This window comes from Cryptomeria japonica, chromosome 4 (assembly GCF_030272615.1).
Source record: "Cryptomeria japonica chromosome 4, Sugi_1.0, whole genome shotgun sequence".
Classification (NCBI taxonomy): domain Eukaryota; kingdom Viridiplantae; phylum Streptophyta; class Pinopsida; order Cupressales; family Cupressaceae; genus Cryptomeria; species Cryptomeria japonica.
In genome coordinates this window covers 613140257-613162715 of record NC_081408.1, presented here as the reverse complement: position 1 = coordinate 613162715, position 22459 = coordinate 613140257, and the positions used below count along the sequence as shown (strand labels likewise).

General features: G+C 33.8%; 1 non-coding gene across 1 annotated transcript; it reads left to right on the top strand.

The window, feature by feature from the left end:
- The first annotated feature begins 20180 nt into the window (after nucleotides 1–20180).
- TRNAK-CUU (transfer RNA lysine (anticodon CUU)) lies at nucleotides 20181–20253 on the top strand. Its single transcript has one exon. It is a non-coding gene; the product is annotated as a tRNA-Lys (tRNA).
- The last annotated feature ends 2206 nt before the right edge of the window (nucleotides 20254–22459 follow it).

The window sequence follows — 22459 nt, the reverse complement described above, 5'->3', positions numbered from 1 at the left end:
GGTAAAATCTTGTTTGCAGAATATTCCTGTCTACTATCTCTCTCTTTTCAAAATCTTAGGGTGTGTGGCTGATAAAATTCAAAAACGGATCCTATGGATAGGTATGGAAGACAAAACTTGCATAGCCCTAGTGGATTAGGATAGGCTATGCAAATCTAAAAGGTCGGGAGGGTTAGGAATAAGGAAAATAAGACCTTTCAAATGAGCTCTTGTTGCCAAAATTGGATGGTAGATTATTATTGGTGTTAAAGAATGGGTTAGAATATTCAGAGCTAAATATCTCAATAATGCCACTAGTAACACTATACTTTAAGAATTTGACTTACCCTTTGGCTCTTATATTTGGAATAATGTTCTTAAAATTAGAAGTGTTATGAAAAAGGGGGAAGGAATATAATAGGTGATGGCAGGTGTACCAGATTTTAGGATGACCTTTGGTTCAAGGATAAAGCTCTATCAAATACTAATTGATTCAACTTGTTTAAGAACTTCCTCATTTAAAAAAATGGTATTATGGTGCAAGGTTATCTCTCATGGAAGGATGGTCAAGGGAGATGGAAAATTTTTAAGGGTTAGGTAGGGGACATAGATGGTATTTCATATTTTGACAGAAAAATGATGGAGGATGAGTCCATGTTATTGATTCCTCCTTAGGGAATTGTTCTTTTTTTTCTCTCTTAAGAGAGGATGTGTGGATTTGGAGACATCATCCCCAGAGGGGATTTTCTATTAAATCATCTTACAGAGCAATGGAGGTTGATGTTATTGAACATTTCAATTGGAACCACATTTGGGTGAAATGTCTTATTCCCAAAATAAATTGTTTTTGGTGGGTTGTGATTCATAATAACCTATTGACCATTGATAACCTTAATAAGAGGGGTTTCTCATTTGTCAATAGATGCATCATATGTTGCAATGATCTTGAAAGTATTGATCACTTTTTTTTTACACTATCAATATGCTAGGGATGTGTGGTCAGAGGTTTTTACTACCCTTATGATCCCTTGGCCTATACCGGAGCATATGAGAGACTTTATGGAGAAATGGAGCCAATGTCCCTTTAGTAATCCTATCATCAAGAATTTTTTGTCTTGAATCCCTCCTTTTGTTGTTTGGAATCTATAAAAGGAACGAAACAACAAAAATTTCAAGGAGGAGGTAAGAAACAACAAGACACTATTCCATATCATTAAACAATAGATTAAGGAGAATGTGAATGTTGCATCCTATGGCCCATCTAAATTTATGCCTAGCTTTCTTGACCTTAGAATTAAGTAGATATGGGATATTATACATGATCTGATGAGAATTAATTCGAAGAATATGACTTTAAGAAAGGAATGTATCTGGTCCCCTCTTGAGAATGGTTCAATCAAATGCAATTTTGATGGTTGCTCTAAAGGCAACCCAGGGATCTCTGGTGCGGGAGGTTTAGTAAAAGACAACAGAGGATTCCTAATTGAGGGTTATTGTGTGAACTTGGGTAGGGGATCCAATAATAGAGTAAAAGGTTTGGTTGCATGGCAAGGTCTCAAGAGATTAAGCCAGATAAACTGTCAAGATGTCATCCTTGAAGGTGATTCCGAGCTGATTTTTGATTGTATAAATGGCAAAGTGGGAACTCTGTGCGAGATAAAAAGTATAATAGGAGAAATCAAAGTGATAATGGGTTGCCTTATTAATATCAGAGTCCAACATATCTTTCGAGAAGGCAACAAGGCTGCTGATGAAGTGGCCAATTACGATCTTAACTTCAAAGATTGGGCTTTCTTTAACTTCATCAAAGCCCCACCGGACTTAGAGAGATATTATCTCTAGAAAGTAGCAAGTATTATTTGAATGACTCTCTCTCCTTTATTGGTAATAATGACAAGGCTAGCAAATAAAAATTCAAATTGGAAAGGGCAATAAGGCGCCAAACATATTCAAATTCAAAATTGGGTGTCGAGTTGGATGTTTATCTAGCTTTTGGGTTGCGTACTGAGCTGGCAGACTTCATGAACTCCCCTTGTCATGGGGAAATTAAAAGATAATAAATTTTCTTATATTAAAAAGTAGTCATATCACTATCTTGCTTTTAATTCCATGTATGGCAATATTATTAAAAAGAATGATAGTGAATTAATTTCGCTTCCCCATAAGAAAAATCATTGAGGGAAATGTATTTTCAATTGTGTCAAAAGGTTTGATAATCATATTTAAATTTTCCTTAATCATTGCTGATTTATATTTTGTGGGGTCTATTACAAGTTTCGTGGGTCTTCTTTGTGTTGTTTTTTGTATGCCTAACCAGACTACTATGGAGCCAACTTGTGACATGGGGAGACCACTGAAAAAGCCAAAGCCTAAGGATTGTAAAGAGATTCAGAAGAATGAGGAGGTGTGGAACCCATTCCATAGGGTTGGGATTATGCCCTTCTTTTTTTCTATGAAAGAATATAACAGGGCCCTTTCATCAAGATTTTGCAATTGTTGGCAGAAAGGGGAAGTTACCATCGATAGTATTACCTTTGTCGTCATCCTTGATCTTATTGCAAAGGCGACAGGTCTAAATAATGATGAGAAGAAGGTCGAAAAGAAGAGCTCGTGGCATTACAAAGGCTACCTAGAGAAATTATTCGAGAAGGGGGAAAAGTCAGTGGTAATGCAAAATGGCTATGATCACTTTGTCCTTCTTGTGCCCTATGCCATGCTAAGCTACCTTTGTGCATGCATATAATTTTCTTATTATTAATCATATTAGGCATGGTGATAAAATTAATTTATCCTATTATATGTTTACCTCTTTGTGTGCGAGTATTTTGAAAGGGGCAATGCCCCTGCTCCACCAAGGGCTAATCTATGCCCTTCACTAGTATGCCTTTGACCATTGTCCCCACCATAGTCATTTGCTTACCCTTCTGAGGAATTTTGTTGCCATGGAAGATGTCCCTCACTCTTCTGTTTGTATTGAGCTAATTGAGACTAATCCCTTACCGACAAAAGATCCCAATCCCACTTCAAAGAAGAAGTGCAAAACACTTAAAGAGGAGTCGGTTACTAAAGCTCTTGAGGTGGCCTATTAAGAACTACCCCTGAAAAAACATAAAGAGGTTGCCCCTTAAAATAGCCCGACTAAAGAAAACAAAACTAGAAAAGATTCCAGTAAAAGCAAATTGCAAAGAATTAAAAAGGGAAACTTGAAATGAAAGAAGCTTCCCCTAAATTAGCTGAGGTTTTTACTCCTGTTGATGATGAAGGTTCCTCAACTGATGGTGTAGAGGATGATGATTTCCAGAAGGTTGAAGGGGAACATGAAGTTGATAGTTGGAATGACTCAGAGGGCACAAGTGTGACTAAGGATGAAAAAGAAAATTTGGATCACAAGTGTTGGCATATGCACACTCCAATGAGACATTGTAGGTGATTGAAGGTTTTGTCATTGATGGCAACCTTACAATCCTTTGACACTAGCAAGGCATTCCACCAGCACTCAGACCACCGATACCGGAAGTGAAAGGAAGCATACCGGCACAAAAGCTGACAGGAATTTTATTGTTAATATATTTTGTTTATTATTGAAAAATCATTGGAAGCCGACTTGGCAATTTGTAAAATGACTCTTATATAAGAGAGATCATTGTAGAATACTTAAAGAAGGATAGAGGAATATAATTAGGTGAAATAAGGCAGACCTATTATGCGAAATATAGGTTAAGGGTTTATGTAAGAAGCAGAGCGGAAACCAGTACTAGATCTGGCATTATAGATGCTATTTTGAAGCAGTACAAGACAGTGGATTTATATAATCCATTTTGTAAGTCAATGAGACTTCCTATTTTGTAATTGAGCAGTGAGCTTTAGGCACTTGGCCTTCCTACATGTGCAGGCCCCTCTTGTAGCAATAATATTCTCTTATTGGCCAGTAAGTGAATATTGTGGGTCACAAATCCCATTGAGGTTTTTCCCACACTGGGTTTCCTCGTTAAAATATTGTGTTATGGTGTGTTTTTCATGTGGTTTCTTTTGTCTTTGTTTATTGCATTACTTTCTGTTTACCGGTACATAGTATTAATATGCTCTACATGTTTTAAGTCAAGAAAATCTTATAACCAGTTAGATACTGATTCAGACCCCCCTCTCATTATCTGTGGGAACCCTAACAATTGGTATCAGAGCCTGGTCCTCTATTTTCAAAAGCCTAACAGCTTGAGGAAGATCTTGACACCGGTAGAGATGGAAAACTTGATGAAGCAACTTGAAGGAGCTCTCTCAGACTATGATGCAGAAAAATTGAAAAATATCAAACTTGAAGATGATCTAAAGGTTGCTCAGGATATCATTCAAGCACTTCAAGAAACAAGAGAAGAGAACTTTGTGAAAAGATGCAAAATGAGAATGATGAAAAAGAAACTCTTAATGATATGATAAACAAGCTGAAGCAAGAGAACATGACAACAAAGAATGAGATGCAGGATATGACTATGAGATTCTGTAAAGAAATTGAAGATAGAAAGAAGAATGAAGAAGATTTGACTAGAAGACTAAGTGATGCTGCAAATGAGAACACAAGACTTAGCTATGAAAATGATTTGTTGAAGATAGATCTGATGCACACACAGAATGACTCAAATGAACTGATGAGGCAGAAAGAAGTCTTAGAAAGAGAACTAGATACTGCCAATCAACATAAAGAGAAATTCAAGAAAAGCTCAGAGGAACTTGGTAACTTGCTGAAGAATCAAAAACCTAAAGGTGACACTTGTGGAATTGGCTTTGAAGTTGGTGAAAGCTCCGGTACTGCAAACACACAAGATCATAGAAAACTAGTAAGACAACCTACTGCTTATAAATTCAATAACTGTAACAAGTATGGTCATAGAGCAAATCAATGTAGATCTACAAATTATCATAATACCAATGCACCCACTGGTCGATGTTCAAAATGCAACAAAGTTGGTCATAACTCTGAGAATTGCAGAATGAATGTGAGATGTTATGTTTGTGGAAGATTTGGACACTTATCTAATCAATGTAGAACACAAACCGGCATAGGTTATGGAAATTCTATTCAGAAAAATAATGTGACTTGTTATGCTTGTAACAAGATTGGACATATTGCAAAATTCTGCAAAAGCAAGGCACCATTGGTAGACAACAAAGGTTCTAGTTTGAAAGGAAAAGAAAAGGTTGAAGAAGTTAAGCAAGAATTCTCAAAACAATGGATCAGGAAATCAAAACTGAATGGTGTTGGGAATACTCCTCCACTGGTAGAACCAAGCAACACTCCACTAGCATAACAGAGTAGCACTCCACCGGCAGGAGTCTATTCATCAAATTGAAGAAATTTCTTTGAGGGTTTGGCAATCAATGAGACATATGCTATTATTCCCTCGGTTAATGATAAGAAGTTGAAATTACTTCTATACCGGTAGTTATGTTAAGTGATTACTTAACCAACATGCATTAAATGTGGTAGTTGGCAAATTGACATTATAAATTAGTGTTTTTGGCTCCATTTCACTTCACCGAGCATTCAAACATTCGAAGAGTGCAAAATTTCCAAAGCTAAGGCATTTCGAGCAAAGAGGCAAGACATTTCAGCAATCAATATTTCCAAAGGCAAGAAAAAAGGTATTTATAATCATGGCATCCTCCTCTATACTTGAATTCATAGAAAACCCTACTATAGTCAAGGTAATCAAATGCCCTAGGCCCGTATTTCAACTAGTTCCCGAGATAGCTAAAAAGGATGATAATGTTGGTGCATTTTCCCAAATCCCAAAAGGAGTTGTTTTTGCAGAAGACCCTAGAATTTATATCCATTGCCATATAGAAGAATTAGGAGATGAAGAAATCAAAAACATGTACAAGACTGTCATATGTGATGACTCCGAAAATGTAAAACCTAAACACAAAATTGTTGAAACCCTAGGATTCACTGAGATCCTCTGCATTCCAGACTTTCCTAAGGAAGTTATTAGGATAGTATTGAGCAGGGTACATGGTGCATTCTTTTGGCTAGATTTGGTTCATAAAATTACAAAGGAAGCTATGAAAGCTATAACAGGGTCACCTTCCACCGGTAACAGACCAAACAAGACAAAGAAGGTCTCAAATGACCTAGCAACAAATCTAACAGGTGCAACATCCAACAAAAGGTCCTTGAGGGTTAATGATATAACCGACATAAATGTAAGATTCATTAGCATGATTCTAGGTTACAAAGTAACTCATACAAACAGACTTAACTCAGTCTCCAGTTTATGCATAAAAAGTGCACATGATATGGTAAATGAGAATGTGAAAATTGATGTATGTGAATGGTTAAAGGATGAATTGATTGACAATTTAGGGAAGATCAAGAAGGATAAGAAAGGAACTTTTAGATTTGGCAACTTACTTGTATGCTTAATGCTACACATACCAAACAGGTGCCCAGTATAGGTATCAAGAACCTTGGATTTGACATACCGGTAGGGAAACAGTTATCAGACTTCTTCAACAACATGGGTGAAAGCAAATAGAAGAATATTGATGAGTATTTTCAAGCACTAAAGGCCAAAATGAACAAAAGAGTCAGATTGTCAAAGGAAATTGTTAACAAATACAAAGATGATATATGTTTTGTGATTAAAAAGGATGAGATCTGGATGGAAGCAGTTATCCCAAGAACAATTTGGGTTACTGAGATGGGTTATGAGACCGATGATCACATCATTGAAACATATGCAAAAGCCCTTCTGGAAGCACCCAAGGAACCTAAGGAAGAGGTATTTGGTAGTGTTGAGACCATTGAAAGCAAAATTCAATCTAAGAAGAGAGTAAAGAAAGTTGAAGCAACTGTGAGAAAAGGTTCAAGGTAGGCTAAGGCTATCAAAGAAGATGTACTAAAACAAAACGGTATCACTAAAGATGAGTTACAGGCACAACAACCAGAAACTCACCTTTCACCGATAGCAACTTCTTCAGGAAGTGACATGCCAGCTGAATTTAAAAGAGTTGTGAGGAAAAGACAACCTTCACTAGTATCCACACCTTCACCTAGAAGGACTAGACAAAAATAATAGGCAATAAGGCCCCCAATCAAGAAGTCTACTCCTAAGAAGAAAAAGTTGACACCAAAGAAAAGGACTCAACAAAATATTTCTCTAATTGACAGACTGTTGGATGAAATCACAGAAGAAGGAAAACTTAAAAACATCAACAAACTATATGACTCACTATCAGTTGATGATAAAGAAAAGGTTGAAAACAGTGTTATTTTACACTTGGATATCTACAAAAAGTTCTTGATGCAAGTTGTAGATGAACTACCTGATGAACTATTCAAGAGACTGGAAGCAAGAAGACAAGTTGTTGTAGAGCTTGACAAGAAAATTAAAATTGAAAAATTACTTGTTGTTTACCCAGTTAACTCACCAAAGGAGATAGATGATCTAATTGCAGAATCCAATCGGTCAATATTTTCTACTGCACACCGGCATATTGCACTAATGGTTGGAAGAATAAATTAGGTTACAGAAGAAACTAAAAATGCATGGAATATATTCCTTGTTGAGAAGGAAAAATAGGAAGAATACAGAAACCCTAAACCAATAAAAGTATATCGGAAAGACAAGGACAAAGGTAAAGGAAAGGTTGGTGGACCTCCTAGTATCAAAATAAGAGATAACTTATCCCCACCGCCTCTGGTGACTCCACCGGTAACAACAACTGAAGATCAACCGGCAGATGAGAGTATGGATATAGAGGATACAAATCCTAATCCTAAGTTCTTATACACAGTTGATGTTGATACTCAAAAGGTCAACATTATGATAGACAAGGACACAACCGGTAACACAGATATGGCTAGTGAGCCACCGGTAGCTGACAATATTGATAACATTGAAGGTAAACCGGCAGATGGGAAAATAGAGACTCCAACAGATCAACAAACAGAGAGACAAGCAGAGCAACAAGCTCCGGAACAGCAATAGGTTCATGTGGAAACAGTTCCACCGGCAACAGAACAACAAAAACCTTTTCTTAAGGAATGGAAACACGAACTGACCTACCAGAGGTCACTGCAAGCAAGGATATTGCTCCCACCGGTGGAATTTAGAATGTTAGCTCTTCAACTGAAGGATTTAAATCAACAAATGTAACTGAAGTTCTTTTGGACTCCATTAAGAAAATAACATATTGCAGTTCACAGGCATATAAAGCTATAGATGACACAATTCTAGTTTTGAAGATGATAGCTCCAAAATGCAATGTAGATAATAAGGATTCGTTGAGCCAACTCGACACTTTGTCTAAGTACATTACTGACAACACAGTGATAGTTGAACAAATAAAGGAGGAAGCATTCAAAGAGAGGTTAGAAAAGGAAAAACAGAAATTCTTTGAGGAACAAATAAAGAAGTGTACAAGGCAGTTTGACACACTTCTACCGGAACTGTGCAGCACACTCAAGGAGTTCAAAACTTTTACCAAAGACACTTGTAAGACAAACTTTTTAGCAGTTGACATAGATAAGAAAATGAGCAAGGTACAAGAAGAAATAAATAAACTTGCTGACAATTTTATTAATTCATCTGATTCATTATCAGTTTTTGAGCAAAAGATAACTAGTTTTGAGGAAGAATTACTGAAGCTAGAGAGAGAAAAGGGAAGAATAATAAACAAGGCTAAGAATATGAGGTTAAGACTAAGTCCAAGATTGGACTATCTTGCATCCCTGAGGAAGGAAATATTTGAGGCACTAATACAAGGACAAAAAACACCGGCAAAGCATATGCAGCACCTCACCGGTACAGTTCAAAGAACAGAGGCAGCAATAAAAGACAATAAGAAGTTTTTGGAAAGCATAAATTTGGTTTTGGCAGATCTTTTTCAAATTGTAACCACCCAATTACAAGGTTGAGACAGAAAACTACAACTCTATTGACACTTTGATAGCCTTTGTCATTGATGCCAAAGGGGGAGTAGTAGTATGAGAAAACAATCAGCAAAAGACTTATCTACTCAGGGGGAGCTCACATATTTTTGGTACACAATTTTTGGATTACAAGTTTTGGATACACTTTTTGAATTTTCTCATGAGTGTTGCCATCAATGCCAAAGGGGGAGATTATTGGCATATGCACACTCCAATGAGACATTGTAGGTGATTGAAGGTTTTGTCATTGATGGCAACCTTACAATCCTATGACACCGGCAAGGCATTCCACCGGCACTAGCAAGATCAGACTCTACACCAGCACTCAGACCACCGACACCGGCAGTGAAAGGAAGCGTACCGACACAAAAGCCAACAGGATTTTTATTGTTAATACATTTTGTTTATTATTAAAAAATCATTGTAAGCCAACTTGGCAATTTGTAAAATGACTCTTATATAAGAGAGATCATTGTAGAATACTTAAAGAAGGATAGAGGAATATAATTAGGCAAAATAAGGCAGACCTATTATGCAAAATATAGGTTAAGGGTTTATGTAAGAAGCAGAGTAGAAATTGGTACTGGATCTGGAATTATAGATGCTATTTTGAAGTAGTACAAGACATTGGATTTATATAATCCATTTTGTAAGACAGTGAGACTTCCCATTTTGTAATTGAGCAGTGAGCTCTAGGCACTTGGCCTTCCTGCATGTGCAGGCCCCTCTTGTAGCAGTAATATTCTCTTATTGGCCAATAAGTGAATATTGTGGGTCATAAATCCCACCGATTTTTTTCCCACACCAGGTTTCCTCGTTAAAATATTGTGTTATGGTCTGTTTTTCATGTGGTTTCTTTTGTCTTTGTTTATTGCATTACTTTCTATTTATCGGTACACAGTATTAATATGCTCTACATGTTTTAAGTCAAGAAAATCTTATAACCGATTAGATACTAATTCACCCCCCCCCTCTTAGTATCTGTTGGAATCCTAACAACAAGTACCTTTCCTTGGTTGACTACGAAGACGATGAGATGGTGGCGTTCTCTCAAAACTCTCCAATTGAAAAGGAGGAGGCTAGTGCTACCTAGTTAAAAAGCCATATTATTGACCTCTAGGTTAAAGTTACAAATCTTGAATCCAAGGTGGAAGAGTATAGAAAGGGTTACACAAATATGGGGGATGCCTTGAATTCTCTTTTTGTTATCATTGATGGAGTCATGCGCAAGGCAGCTATGGGATTTGTTTTAGGCCACAGTAAAATAAAGAAAAAAGGTAAGGACAATGTGCAGGAGGGTGAGTAGAACGAGGAGGATCTAGGTCAAGAGGCATGGTGGGAGTAGATGAAAAGATTGGTCAGAAACTAGAACCTCCTCAACAGTAATTAGATTGTTGCTTGGGTGGTGCGACTGTGATGTTTTTTTGGCTATGATTAATGTTTTAGATAATTATGGTAGTTTTAGTCTTTGGCTTATGATGTAGAATGTAAATTTTTTGGACTTATGCTTTATAGGGCCTACGAGCCCCCTAAGACTTTTACTAAGTTTGATTTTGGGGACTGGCATTATTACTATAAACTACTTTAATCAGTTACTTGTTAGTTTAGTTAGTTCGTATATGTCTTTATGGTAGGATTATTATGGGATGCTACTTAAGTCGGTATGTTTTTTATTAGTTTTGAAGGTTAGCTTCTGTGTTTTGTTCTGGGTGCCTGGCTATGTGATGGTTGAGGTTGTTTTGCTACTCTTTGATGTTGTTTTGTGAGGGTCCAGGACCCTTTCCCTACTAAAGTAATAAAAAATATTAAAATATTAGCTTGTAAATATTTTTGCATTAATAATTACCATGTAATTATTTATTTTAAATTTACTTTACATATATCATTGATATACTAAAATATATTTAGATTTCCATAATCAATATCAAAATAATAAACATTTCCTTAGTCACTGCATATTGCATATGAGCCAAAATACAATGTTAGTCATAATAACTTCAATTCACTTATGAACATATAAAATAACTAATATAAAATATTATATTATAGTTTGTACAATATTACAAGATATTTGGATAAGCACATAGATAAAATAGTCAAACCACTACTTTCTTGCTACTTAATAATTAATGTACAAGTGTTCAACTTATAGTCCTTTTGTAATTCAATATGTTCCAAACTTGACATTAATAAAATTTCTTATTTCTCATATTCATCCTATTTGCCATAAATACTAGATAGTAAATATTTTGATTGGAAACTTCAACTGCAAAATATTCAAAACTGCAAAATAAATCAAACAATTAGCACACCAAAATTTAAAATTGCCTATGTTGACCCACCCATCACTCTTATTTGATTAAAATATAATATTTCAAACCCATTGATCAAATAATTTCAAATATTAGGATGGAAAAAAGATAAAAATAACATATGGTGAAATAAATTCATATACAATCTCACTACATTTAATCAAACTTGTCAAGATATCAAACCATACATTCATACAATTTGCAATGTTTACTTATTGTCTATAGAGATTATCAAACTACATAAAATATCAAATTGTAAAAAGAGTATCAAATTGTAAAAAGAGTATCAAATTGTTATGTTATTAGTTCCTGCCAGGGAACTCTAGCAAATGGCTCACACTTAAACAGCAAATAAACAAGTTTTCAATAGCCAATAACATTGTTCAATTTTTCTACTGGTAAATTCTATTTTAATCTTTGATAAAAAAGGTGAACAAATTTTAATCAATTCATTGTAAAATATTCATTTTGGCATACTCTCATTGGATGATATAGAGGTGTTTTAGTTTTCAATACAAGAGAACGCAAAAATACTGGGGTAGGTCTAACAAAGCATAGGTCTTGGGATTGCCATCTTTGCAAGAGGTTGGGCTACACATAAAAAAATTGCAGTTGGAAGACTATGTCAAAAGACACATGGCTTGCACACTTTGGGTTGTTTTTGCACATACCATATAAACAGTCCAAGTACCTTATTTATGTTTCCACATGTTTTCTACTGGTTCTTTTATGCTTAGACCTATACAAGTAAGTTTGGCTGATCAAGAAAAGATTTTATGCTTTCAATTCTAGTATTTGTGCAGAATTTTTTGGTTTAGGCATAATATGAAACAGAAGGAAAGCGATGAACAATTTTTTTTTTGTCATAACTTTTAAACCATATGTGAGTAAATTGTTGATAAACATTGCAAACATGCAGTGGACAAATTCTTTTTTTTTTTTTGGCACAAACAAAGTTAGTTTTCGCCAACTTCAATATCCTAAAATAGAAAGGGTTTGGACACTCATAAGATCTACACATGTAAATATATTTTATTTGATTTGTAAAGTATTTTTTTTAATTCATGGAGGCCTACATCTAAGGCTGGAAGGCCAATAGAGTGCAATGTTATTACCATCAAGGAGTGTGTTGGGATATTAGTGTATAACTGTGCAGTGATGAGTTGTTGAATTTACCTTGATTTTTGGCCTTGCTATGTCTCTTGATATTGTATCTTTGCGCAACATAGATTTGTAAGGCCTTGCAAAAGTCAAGCAAACTCTTTTACAAGAGTTTACATGTTTGGTAGGTAGTAGTTGGGAAGATCATTACATCAAAAATTACAAAAATCACCTTAACCAAAGAACAACCACAAGGTTAGAGAAATAAAACTTCTTTTAGGCAGTAATCTCTGATCAATTCTTTATATTTGTGATGCACCTTTTTTCATGGGCATTCATTGATAGAGTAATTTACTCCTAATTCTATATTTTTGACTAGTCATTGCTTCATTCACTCTCAATCATGATTATGAGAGCTTGTGGTAATGTGAAATGCACAAGGTAAGGAGATAGGATGGTAAGTGTTAATCATATTTTTTATTCAAAAGGTTCTTTTAATTTCACTTCACAGAATCCCTACAGACATAAAATGAACTAAAAAATAGGGCTTTTAGTCATATTAATGCAATAACTTAATTTTTTTTTCTAATGCTTTGACTTTATGGAATGGTTTCTAAACTGGGTCTTCATGGTCCTTAAGGTCTTCCAATTTTGACTGTTTAAGCAATATTTATTAGCCTAAAGCACTTTTTAAACATTACAAATGCATGGACTAGGAACCCAACTACCAACATACTTAAGAGCCCAATTTGTACTACATTTACTTTCGTTCTTTTACTTATTTGGAATAGGGTTATGACTTATGGGAACAATGCAAACTATACATACGCTATTGTATTGGAATATATATATATATATATATATGCATTGTATGTTGAATGTGGTTTTATTATATTCATAATTTTGGATACAATCACTAGGAAAGTGTATTAGCTTATTATGCATTTTTAATGATTGAATATATTGTATAAGATCGTTGACATAATGCATATCATTTTCATTTGTTCCTAATTTTGGATTCAACCACTTGAGTGATTGCACATTCACAATGATTGGATTTAAAAGTTATCAACTATGGGCTTGTGAGGTGATGTTATGTATTGACAAAAGACATGGACTGCATTAAGGTCAAAGGTATGTTTATCAAACATTTCAAATATTCATTTACACTTTTAGTTATTCAGATAGTCTACATTATTATGTCAACCTTAATAAATTGTTTGGTGCTAGTTGTAGATGTGGAGTTTTCTTTGTTGTTTAAGTTTTATTGTCATCGTTTATGGAAACTCTCTTTTCTAAACTATAATTTTAAAACAACTTAAAAGTTGAAACATTAATCAACAATTTATTGCAAGAGTTGTTTTGATAAACAATCTACTTATTATTGGTGTGTGGGGAGAAAGGATACAAGTATCCACTATCCAAACATCATAATCATTAAACAATATATTTGAGTTATCACATGTATTGGCTAGGCAAATGTGTATGGTGTTGCTACCATTTGAGATATAAGTCTTAGTGATTAACCTAGCATGCATCTATTTTAAAATCCAAATGTTACTACTTGTTTTGCCAAAAAAAAAATTATTCTTTAGTCCCCAATGCATCTAAACTAACCTTAATCTATAAAGCTTTTACATCTTCTATTTCATGTACAATCTTGTTTGCTGCTATATGATTTTTATCTTCCTGCCTATTTGGAGTTCTTCTTATGGATAATTTAACATGATTGATTGAAGGATGATCTTCATGATAGGCTAGTATTTTGCATGTAGTGCCCATGATCTTTGTAGTTTAATCAGAGAATACTTGAAAAACATATTAAGAAGCTTATTCAATGTGATCATCAATTAAAATTCCTAAGAAAGGAAACCACCAGACAATGTAAAATGAGATATTTTGCAGATTTTGGTTTTGATGATAGAACAAACATCACAGACAAAGCAGACAAAAACAAAAATGTTCTTACACTCTTTGGCAGGAACTTCGTTGCTTTGTAATGCTTGTTTTTATCTAGGTGTTTTGTTTATTTCTTAATTATATTTTAACACAAGAGAAAATGAAAAATGTTAATTTATTAAAACATTGTTTGTGTAAAAATTTCACAAGAATATTTAAATGGCCTCATGTAATACTTCATAAATATTAGATAATAAAATTGTTTTAAATTTAGTTTATAAATTTACAAGAGAATTATGGATAGCGGAGCTAAAGTTTCCTAAACAAATATTTGCAAAAAAATCCCCTTGAGAAATATCACTTCAACTTGCTCACTTAGGTCACCCTACATCACACTTAAGTAACATTTCTAGTTAATAAGTAGGATATATTTTCCACAACAATTCAAGTTATGATATTACTATCAAGATTCAATCATGTATTTTTTGAGTCAAGCTCACTGACCCATGTTTCATGACTAGTGGTTAACAAGAACCCATACTCATGAGAATGAGTGGTACACTTAACGTTCATTGCATCTAGGTGATGCTCACTAAGATTAAGTATTGGGCCTTCCCGAGAGGTCGCCTATCCCAATACTACATTAACTCAAGCACACTTAACCATGGAGTTTTCCCCAAGGTAAAGCCCACTTGGTTGTCTACCCCATTTGCAAAACTTTCAGGATGTGTTTTTCCTTATGAACTATTCATTATAAATCTCCTTTAGCTCATGAAACATTTCTAGTCCTTTAGCTACCTATCAATATTTTCCATACAGGAATAAGTTATGGATCTAGTAATGATTGAATGCATTTTTGGATTAGGAGAGAGAGTTCTCATTGAATCCACTTAGTGGGTATTTATTATCATTCCAATTTTAGAGGATTTGTTGGCTTTCTCTGTGCTTTGGAAATTCCAAAGGAATGTTTCATTTAAATAAATATCTTTTGGTCCATTTTAAAACTCCTTTATAGATCCCATTTAGTAAATAAATATTATTGAAAGATTGAGATGGTCATATTTGGAAGAAGAACATGCTTGGATGCTTCTTATTTCTAGTGATAAAGAAAATACAATGAATGTTTCTTAATGAAAAATCATTTTGCTCAACAAAACCTTCTCTTTTCCTCATTTCACAACTTTGGTATCTTTTCTCATTCTCTCTCTCACACAGTGAATCTCTATCAAATTCCTCTCACATTCACATCAAAAAAGAGTCTCCTCATTTGTGATATCATCATGTCAACTATCTATATCATCGATTTTATAACCCCTACAAATAGGAGATTACAAATGGGATGCCTAGATATTTTGTCCTTTTCCATAAGACAAATGATAACCATAACATTTCTTTTACATGGTATCTTTCACCACCATTGGTTAAATTGTTTAACCTCTTAGGGAAAATTACAAATGACATTAGGAAAACAATAAATTAAAGGATTTACAAGGTTGATGGCACCTAAATCCTAACATTCATTTGGTATCTATTATTTTATGGGGTTATGGCATCCATCATAAGTTGTGAGAGGATCTATGATAGGTATGATAATTGTCATAAGATGCTATGACAACTATGATAGAATCTATAACAATATTTATTACAAAATCCTTACAAAGGTGCCCATGCATGAGAGATGTCTTATGATAGTGTTAAGACCATCTGTAAGTTGCTATTTTAGGTGGATTGATTAATTCCAAGGAGGTAGGAATGAGTTTTTCTAGGTGGTTTTGTTGCCTATTGTTTGGTCATACCACAATGGTATTCATCCTCACAAACTCCTATAAATTGGTGCTTAATCTAGAATTATTCATTCAATCTTCTTCAATTTTCAAGATAATGAAGTGTTGCTAGATATTATAGAGGTTTATAGAGAAGTATGTTGTTGTTGTAATCTTCATTGGATTAGTAATATACTTGCATCTCTTTATGTGGGGGTATTTTTTCTGGAAAGGATTTCTCCACGTAAATTTGGTGTTTCATGTATATTATGGTTTTCTTCTTATTGTTTTGATTCTCCAATCATATTATTAAGGGTTAATCTTTAGTTTCATATTTGTAATATCTTTTAATTTAAGTTCATATTGTAGAAATGGCCAAACACACTGGTAACGACTCCTCCCACTCAATGCACAACAAAACCCCCTCTTTTCCTCATTTTCACAACTTTTGGCAGATTTTCTAATCCTCTCCTCTCTTTTGTCACACAATGAAGCTCTACAAATTTCTCCCATGTTCACATCAAAAAAGACTCCTCTCATTTTTGATATTCTCATGTCTACTATCTCAAGAGGGGAGCCACAAATTATTGATGAACTAGATCTCACTATCCAAAAGCTTACTAGCTAGTTCTAACAAGAAACAATGCAAGCGCACAAACATCCTCATAACACATCAATGTTTGAGACCAAAAATAAATCCATCTAGTATTAAGATTTGTGGAGCTTCTTTACTTTCCATTTTTGTAGCTCAAAGATTTTTATCTTACTAATTTTCTATATTATTAAGAAAATTCCAATATATCTACTTTATTAAACATAGCATTAATTTAGTCTAATTATACAAGCATTCTTGATCATTTTCTTTACATAATTTTAGTCAATCAATTGAAGTAACTAAGGGCTATATTATCCTTGATATCCCACTGTCTTGAGGATAGTGAATCCCCTCCTTTACATTTTTAGTGAACTCAACGTGAACATGTCAAATCTTTTTATTCAAAATTTTAATGTATTTCATAATGCATTCTCAAAATAGGATTTTGACATGTTAGAGGACACCCTGGATGATTTCCTAGTAACATCTTCTTCTATTCAAAAATCTATTACACAAACTCCTTTGTTAGAATCTTCCTCTTTACAAGATGAGAAGTCCATGAACATGATTGTAGTCTCTACTGCCCCTAGTAGGCCTAAGAGACTAGCCATTCATGTGACTCTAGCTAGTCCTCCGAAAAGAGTTCATTATATCTAATGTGTTCCATTTCAAAATGATGCACAAGATCTATTTACAAGATATACACAATATAAGGTGCCTTCTTATAGAGTGTTAGCCCACAATTATAAAACTCAAAGAAGCAAGAAAAATGTGATCATCCTACTTCTTTACAACTTGCTCAACCTGATCTTCTTGAATAAAACAGACTTGCAACTAAGCACTAAAGTAGATATGATCTCATCGAGCAACTTCATGTTACTCCTATTAAGATCTCACTTTGATATTTGCTTTAGACTACTTCATTTTATCAATGCATTATTTAGGATACTTTACAAAACATTCCTTACCTTCTTCTACTAGGCCAACAGATGTAAATGCATTGATTAGGTCATGTTCATGTAGATTCATCAAATATCATCTCCTAACCACATAAAATTCTACCTCCAAAAGTAAAAATTCAGGTAGACCTGTTAATGATAATCGTTTATGTGAATAACATTGGCATTGGATGTACTCTCATTCATATTGGTTCGATACTCCATGTTTGTAGTCTCGATCTATTGCCTAAAATCAAGGTTGACTCAAAATCACTTGCAGCTTCTTTGGACATTCATGGATTCAATAATGCTAGTTGAAAAGCCTTAAGAATTATAATTTTCTCTTTAAGGTTGGGACCCATTATCATTCCAACCCTAGTATTTGTTATGCCAAGACCTCTACCATACAATATTCTCTCGGGAAGACTGTGGATTCATGCTTTAGGAGTGGTTACTTCTACTCTACATCATTCAATAAAGTTTTTTGCTAACAATGAGGTGGTTACGATTAAGGCCAACAATGATGTTATGCATCTATGTCAATTGGTGGTAGTTGGTCAGACTTTGGTCAAACCTACCACTAATAAATTCATTCCATCATTGTCTTCTAATGCACATACATCTACTCCAATTGTATCGACTAAACAATATGTCCCCAAAGAAGATTCTCCTAAGAATTGAGATCCTTCTAAAGTCAAGAATCCTATGTATTTTACTTTTTTTTTCTATTTCTCAACATAATGCATGTTTGGGCGATAATTGACGGCCTTTGTATTTTATCAAGTCTTTTATCAAAGAATACAAGTTCAATCTAATCCACCCAAACATTCCAAAGACCTTATTCACACTGGTTGTAAAAGATGATTATGCTTATGTATATTAGGATGACACATATAATATTGACTATGCGCTTAACAATATTACTTCTTCTTTTCAAGAGTTTCAATTACATTATGGACTAGGACTTGATATTCTTTCTCAAACAAGATATATAGGTAAAGGTTGTTGCCATAATGAGTAAGGTATTAAGTTTTCATTAGAACTTGATCTTCATTGTTCTAAGACAGGGCTTGGATACCACCTCACAACTTCTAAAGAAAAATCATGGTTAAATGCCCACATGGTTTCTTGTGAACCTCTTCAACTAAGACTTTTTCATCTCGAGTATATTGAAAGTAGGGTGGAATATAATAAAATTCCTCAAGGTATCTTCTCTTTAGAGGAATCTTTAGAAGAATTCTTATGTGTCTACTTTGATCTACCTCCTCATCATCATAAATGTTGATTCCAATATTGCTTGAATAGAAAAACATACTTTGGTGAGTTTATTCTGAATTTTGATGAGAAAGACCCTTTATCTAATGATGGTGAGAACATGTCTATGTCTAATCTCAAAGACCGTAGTACTCTTATTAAGGGAGATACTTATGATGCTTTCATGGATTTGAAGTCCTTGGAAAATAGCTTTCTTCAGGAGAAATTAAAATGCATACTAATCTTTTACATTCCTATTCTAATATATTTACTAGGTATTATGAGGATATTCCCAGTATTGGTGAATCTATTATGGTTCATAATATTGTGTTTTCTCTTGATGCCAAGCCTATCAAACAAAAGATTCATAAGATGAATCCCAAGATTGCATTACTAGTCAAGATTGAGATAGAAAATCTCTTAAAATCTAGTTTTAATAGTCCAATTGACTATTCACCTTGGATATCAAATATCCTCACTGTTAGTAAATATGATAGCCATATTTGTGTTTCAATAGACTTCATGATCTTAATAAGACTTCTCTTAAGGATTATTCTCCATTGCCTAATATTGATATGATATTGGACTTGACTATACGCCATGCCTTAGTATCTTTCATGGATAGATTCTCAAGCTACAATCATATCAATTATTAACATGAAAGACTAATATAAGATAGTGTTCACAACACCTTGTGGTACCTCATATTATGTAATTATGCCATTGGGGTTAAAGAATATAGGAGCAACTTACCAATGTGTGATTACTCTAATAATTCATGACATAAGATCCTATAATATTACATTGATGACATCTTGGCTAATTTTATAACTCATCAAAATCACATCAAGAATCTTTATCTCATCTTTGAAAGGCTTCATCTCTACAAGATGAGACTAAATCCCCTTAAGTGAATCCCACCAAAATATGGACTAACCTAGATGACTAGGACCCAACTCCTGATCCCTTTATTGTTGCTCTCATCATTTAGTAGATTATTGTAATGGTGTTTTAGTGCTTTGTTTTCGACTATAATCTCATTTTAATTTGTGAGATGTGACTAATTTCACCCATCTTTTTTATAATATGTATAACACTATCATTTAAATAGTTATATAGATGCTAATAAAAATATATATACAATTAATATAAATGACATTATTTCATTAAAAGATATACATATACAATAAAAATATTTTTTAAAAACTTAGTTATATACTTCAAAATTAACTCTTTAAATATTTTTTAATAAAAGTATCGAACAACGTTTCTTTGTGAAGAAAAGTATAGTCAAAAGATATTTTACCGTAATTGTGTGACTTTTTTGAGAGCTACAACCCAAAAGTTTATTTTAAAACCAAAAATAATACAAACTATTATTAATTAATATGTGAATGAACTTAAAGAACAGCCCGTCTAGCTCAGTTGGTAGAGCGCAAGGCTCTTAACCTTGTGGTCGTGGGTTCGAGCCCCACGGTGGGCGATGAGAAATTTTTGTTTTTTCATTTTTCATTGCATTTCATGAAAGTTATGCGCAAGTCTTTGAAAACATATTAAGCAAAGGTTATGAGGAAAATTTATATATTTTCCTTTCCGTGTATTTTATGAAAGTTTTTGAAAATTTGTAATATAAAGAGAGAGAGAAAGAGAGAGAAAGCAAAGATTATGCGGAAATATAAATATATTCTTAAAAAAAAAATTTAACAAATTTGATAAAAATTATTATGAAATCTTTAATAATTTAATAAAAAAGTTGCTTTATGTAATTATTTTTTACATATTAAAAGGTATAAAGAGATATGTATTATATTTTTTCAAATTTTTAAATATTCTATCAAATTTAGCTATAGAAAGAACGGCAGGTTCTTGGTCATTGTCAAACTTGCACAATATGACAATGGAGTTAGAATATTAGAAGGTTGCTAAACTACATAACCAACATTATCATCTTCTTTGTGACAAACATTCCTAGTAAACAACCACATTCGTTAGACTTTTCTCCTCTTTTGTCAAGGCCAGAACCCTACTTTCTAATTACCAAAAAATCCTCATAGAAACCGTGCCCCAAAATTGGAAGCTCCTCCAACTTCATCTCTCCATCACTTCCTGCAATTTGACTACAGATTCTACACATCAAGACATTGAACCACCTTCATTATACTTTGATTGCAATGGATTGGCCTAAAATGAATGGAGGGTGAGGAAACTATCTTCAAACTAACACAACTTTGCATATCTAGTTTTAGATAATTGATTATTTGTTCCATATCTACATTGGATCCCTTGAATGTCATCTCCCTCTTCATCACGTGAAGGGAGAACAAAGGATCCATACTCAAGAGAAAGCTCCAAAGTTCAAATCATAGCATAGGTGAAAACAAGGCAAATGTATGCATAGAAAGTATTGAGTGGTGACAAGTTGTCAAGCCAAATCCATTCGTATACTTGTTTGCAAGACATGTCTTTTCAATTTACATGAATCTAGACAACCATTCAACATCTTCACCAGTCTTGAAATTTGCCAAAAAAAATGTTGTAACGTTGGCTTCACAATAACAATGTTGCATAGTCACAACCTTAAACTAGTTAAGAACATTCCAAACTTGGAAAAGGATGTTGTTGATCTTCAAGGTAACCCCTAGATGTACTATCAAATTTCATTTTTACCACTCTTACATGAGGGGATTTAGGCCACCTTGCTTCTCTAAATCCTAGGATGGTTAACCTTAAAAACCCCTTCAATAGGGGACCTTCAATAGTAACCATACCTTGATGAGATATGTGTTCCACTCTATCATCATGCTTCCTCTATGTTGTTTTGTATCGTAACTATGTTAACTATTTCAAAGATGGCAATATTTACTTTTCTAATTACCACTTTAAATTGAAGGATTTGTCTTTGATATTTATTTATGTTGGTTTTAGTCTAGATGTGTTACATGAAAAGGGAGGGACTTGACACCCAAATTCTTGAGAAGCCACATTTTGGTTTCAGAACTAGCCATACCTAGAAAAGATGAGTAGAGCATCAAGGAGGATACTAGAACTATCCTAACTTGACACAAAGCCATGACTAATGTGGGACAATAAATGAGTAATGAATTAATAGATGGTCTACAAATTATCTATTTATATAACAAAGGGGACATCGCAAAGGATGTGAGAAACCATATTTTTGTAACATTTCTAATCAAGATTTTAACACGTGAGATTGTCCAAGCAAATGCATTGGCTTTTGGGAGATAATTTCTCACTCCACAACTTTAAAGAAATCCATGAAGGGTTAGTTTCTACCAATTTGGCATTATAGAGGCATATTTAGAGCCTTACCACCTAATCTCATCATTTTTCTCTACAAAATGTTAGGGAGTTCATCCTTTACTTCTTGATTTAATGACAAGGGGAAAATATCATTCCATTCTACCCTTGTAAATGTCAAGTGAGACTTGTGATTATAGTATCTCTATACGTTATCTATCCAAATTTGGGAAAGTAGAGTTCTTGAATTAATAAACTTGGGATGCTTTGAAATTGCAAGAATTCTCGCTATAGATGCAAACAAGAATCACTAGGAGACAACCAACCATTCGAGAAAGAGATGCAAGATAAATGATGATTGCTTGATTATACTATCAAGTATACAAGCCTACTTATATAGGCAAGATAAAACAAAAAGAACAACATAGAGA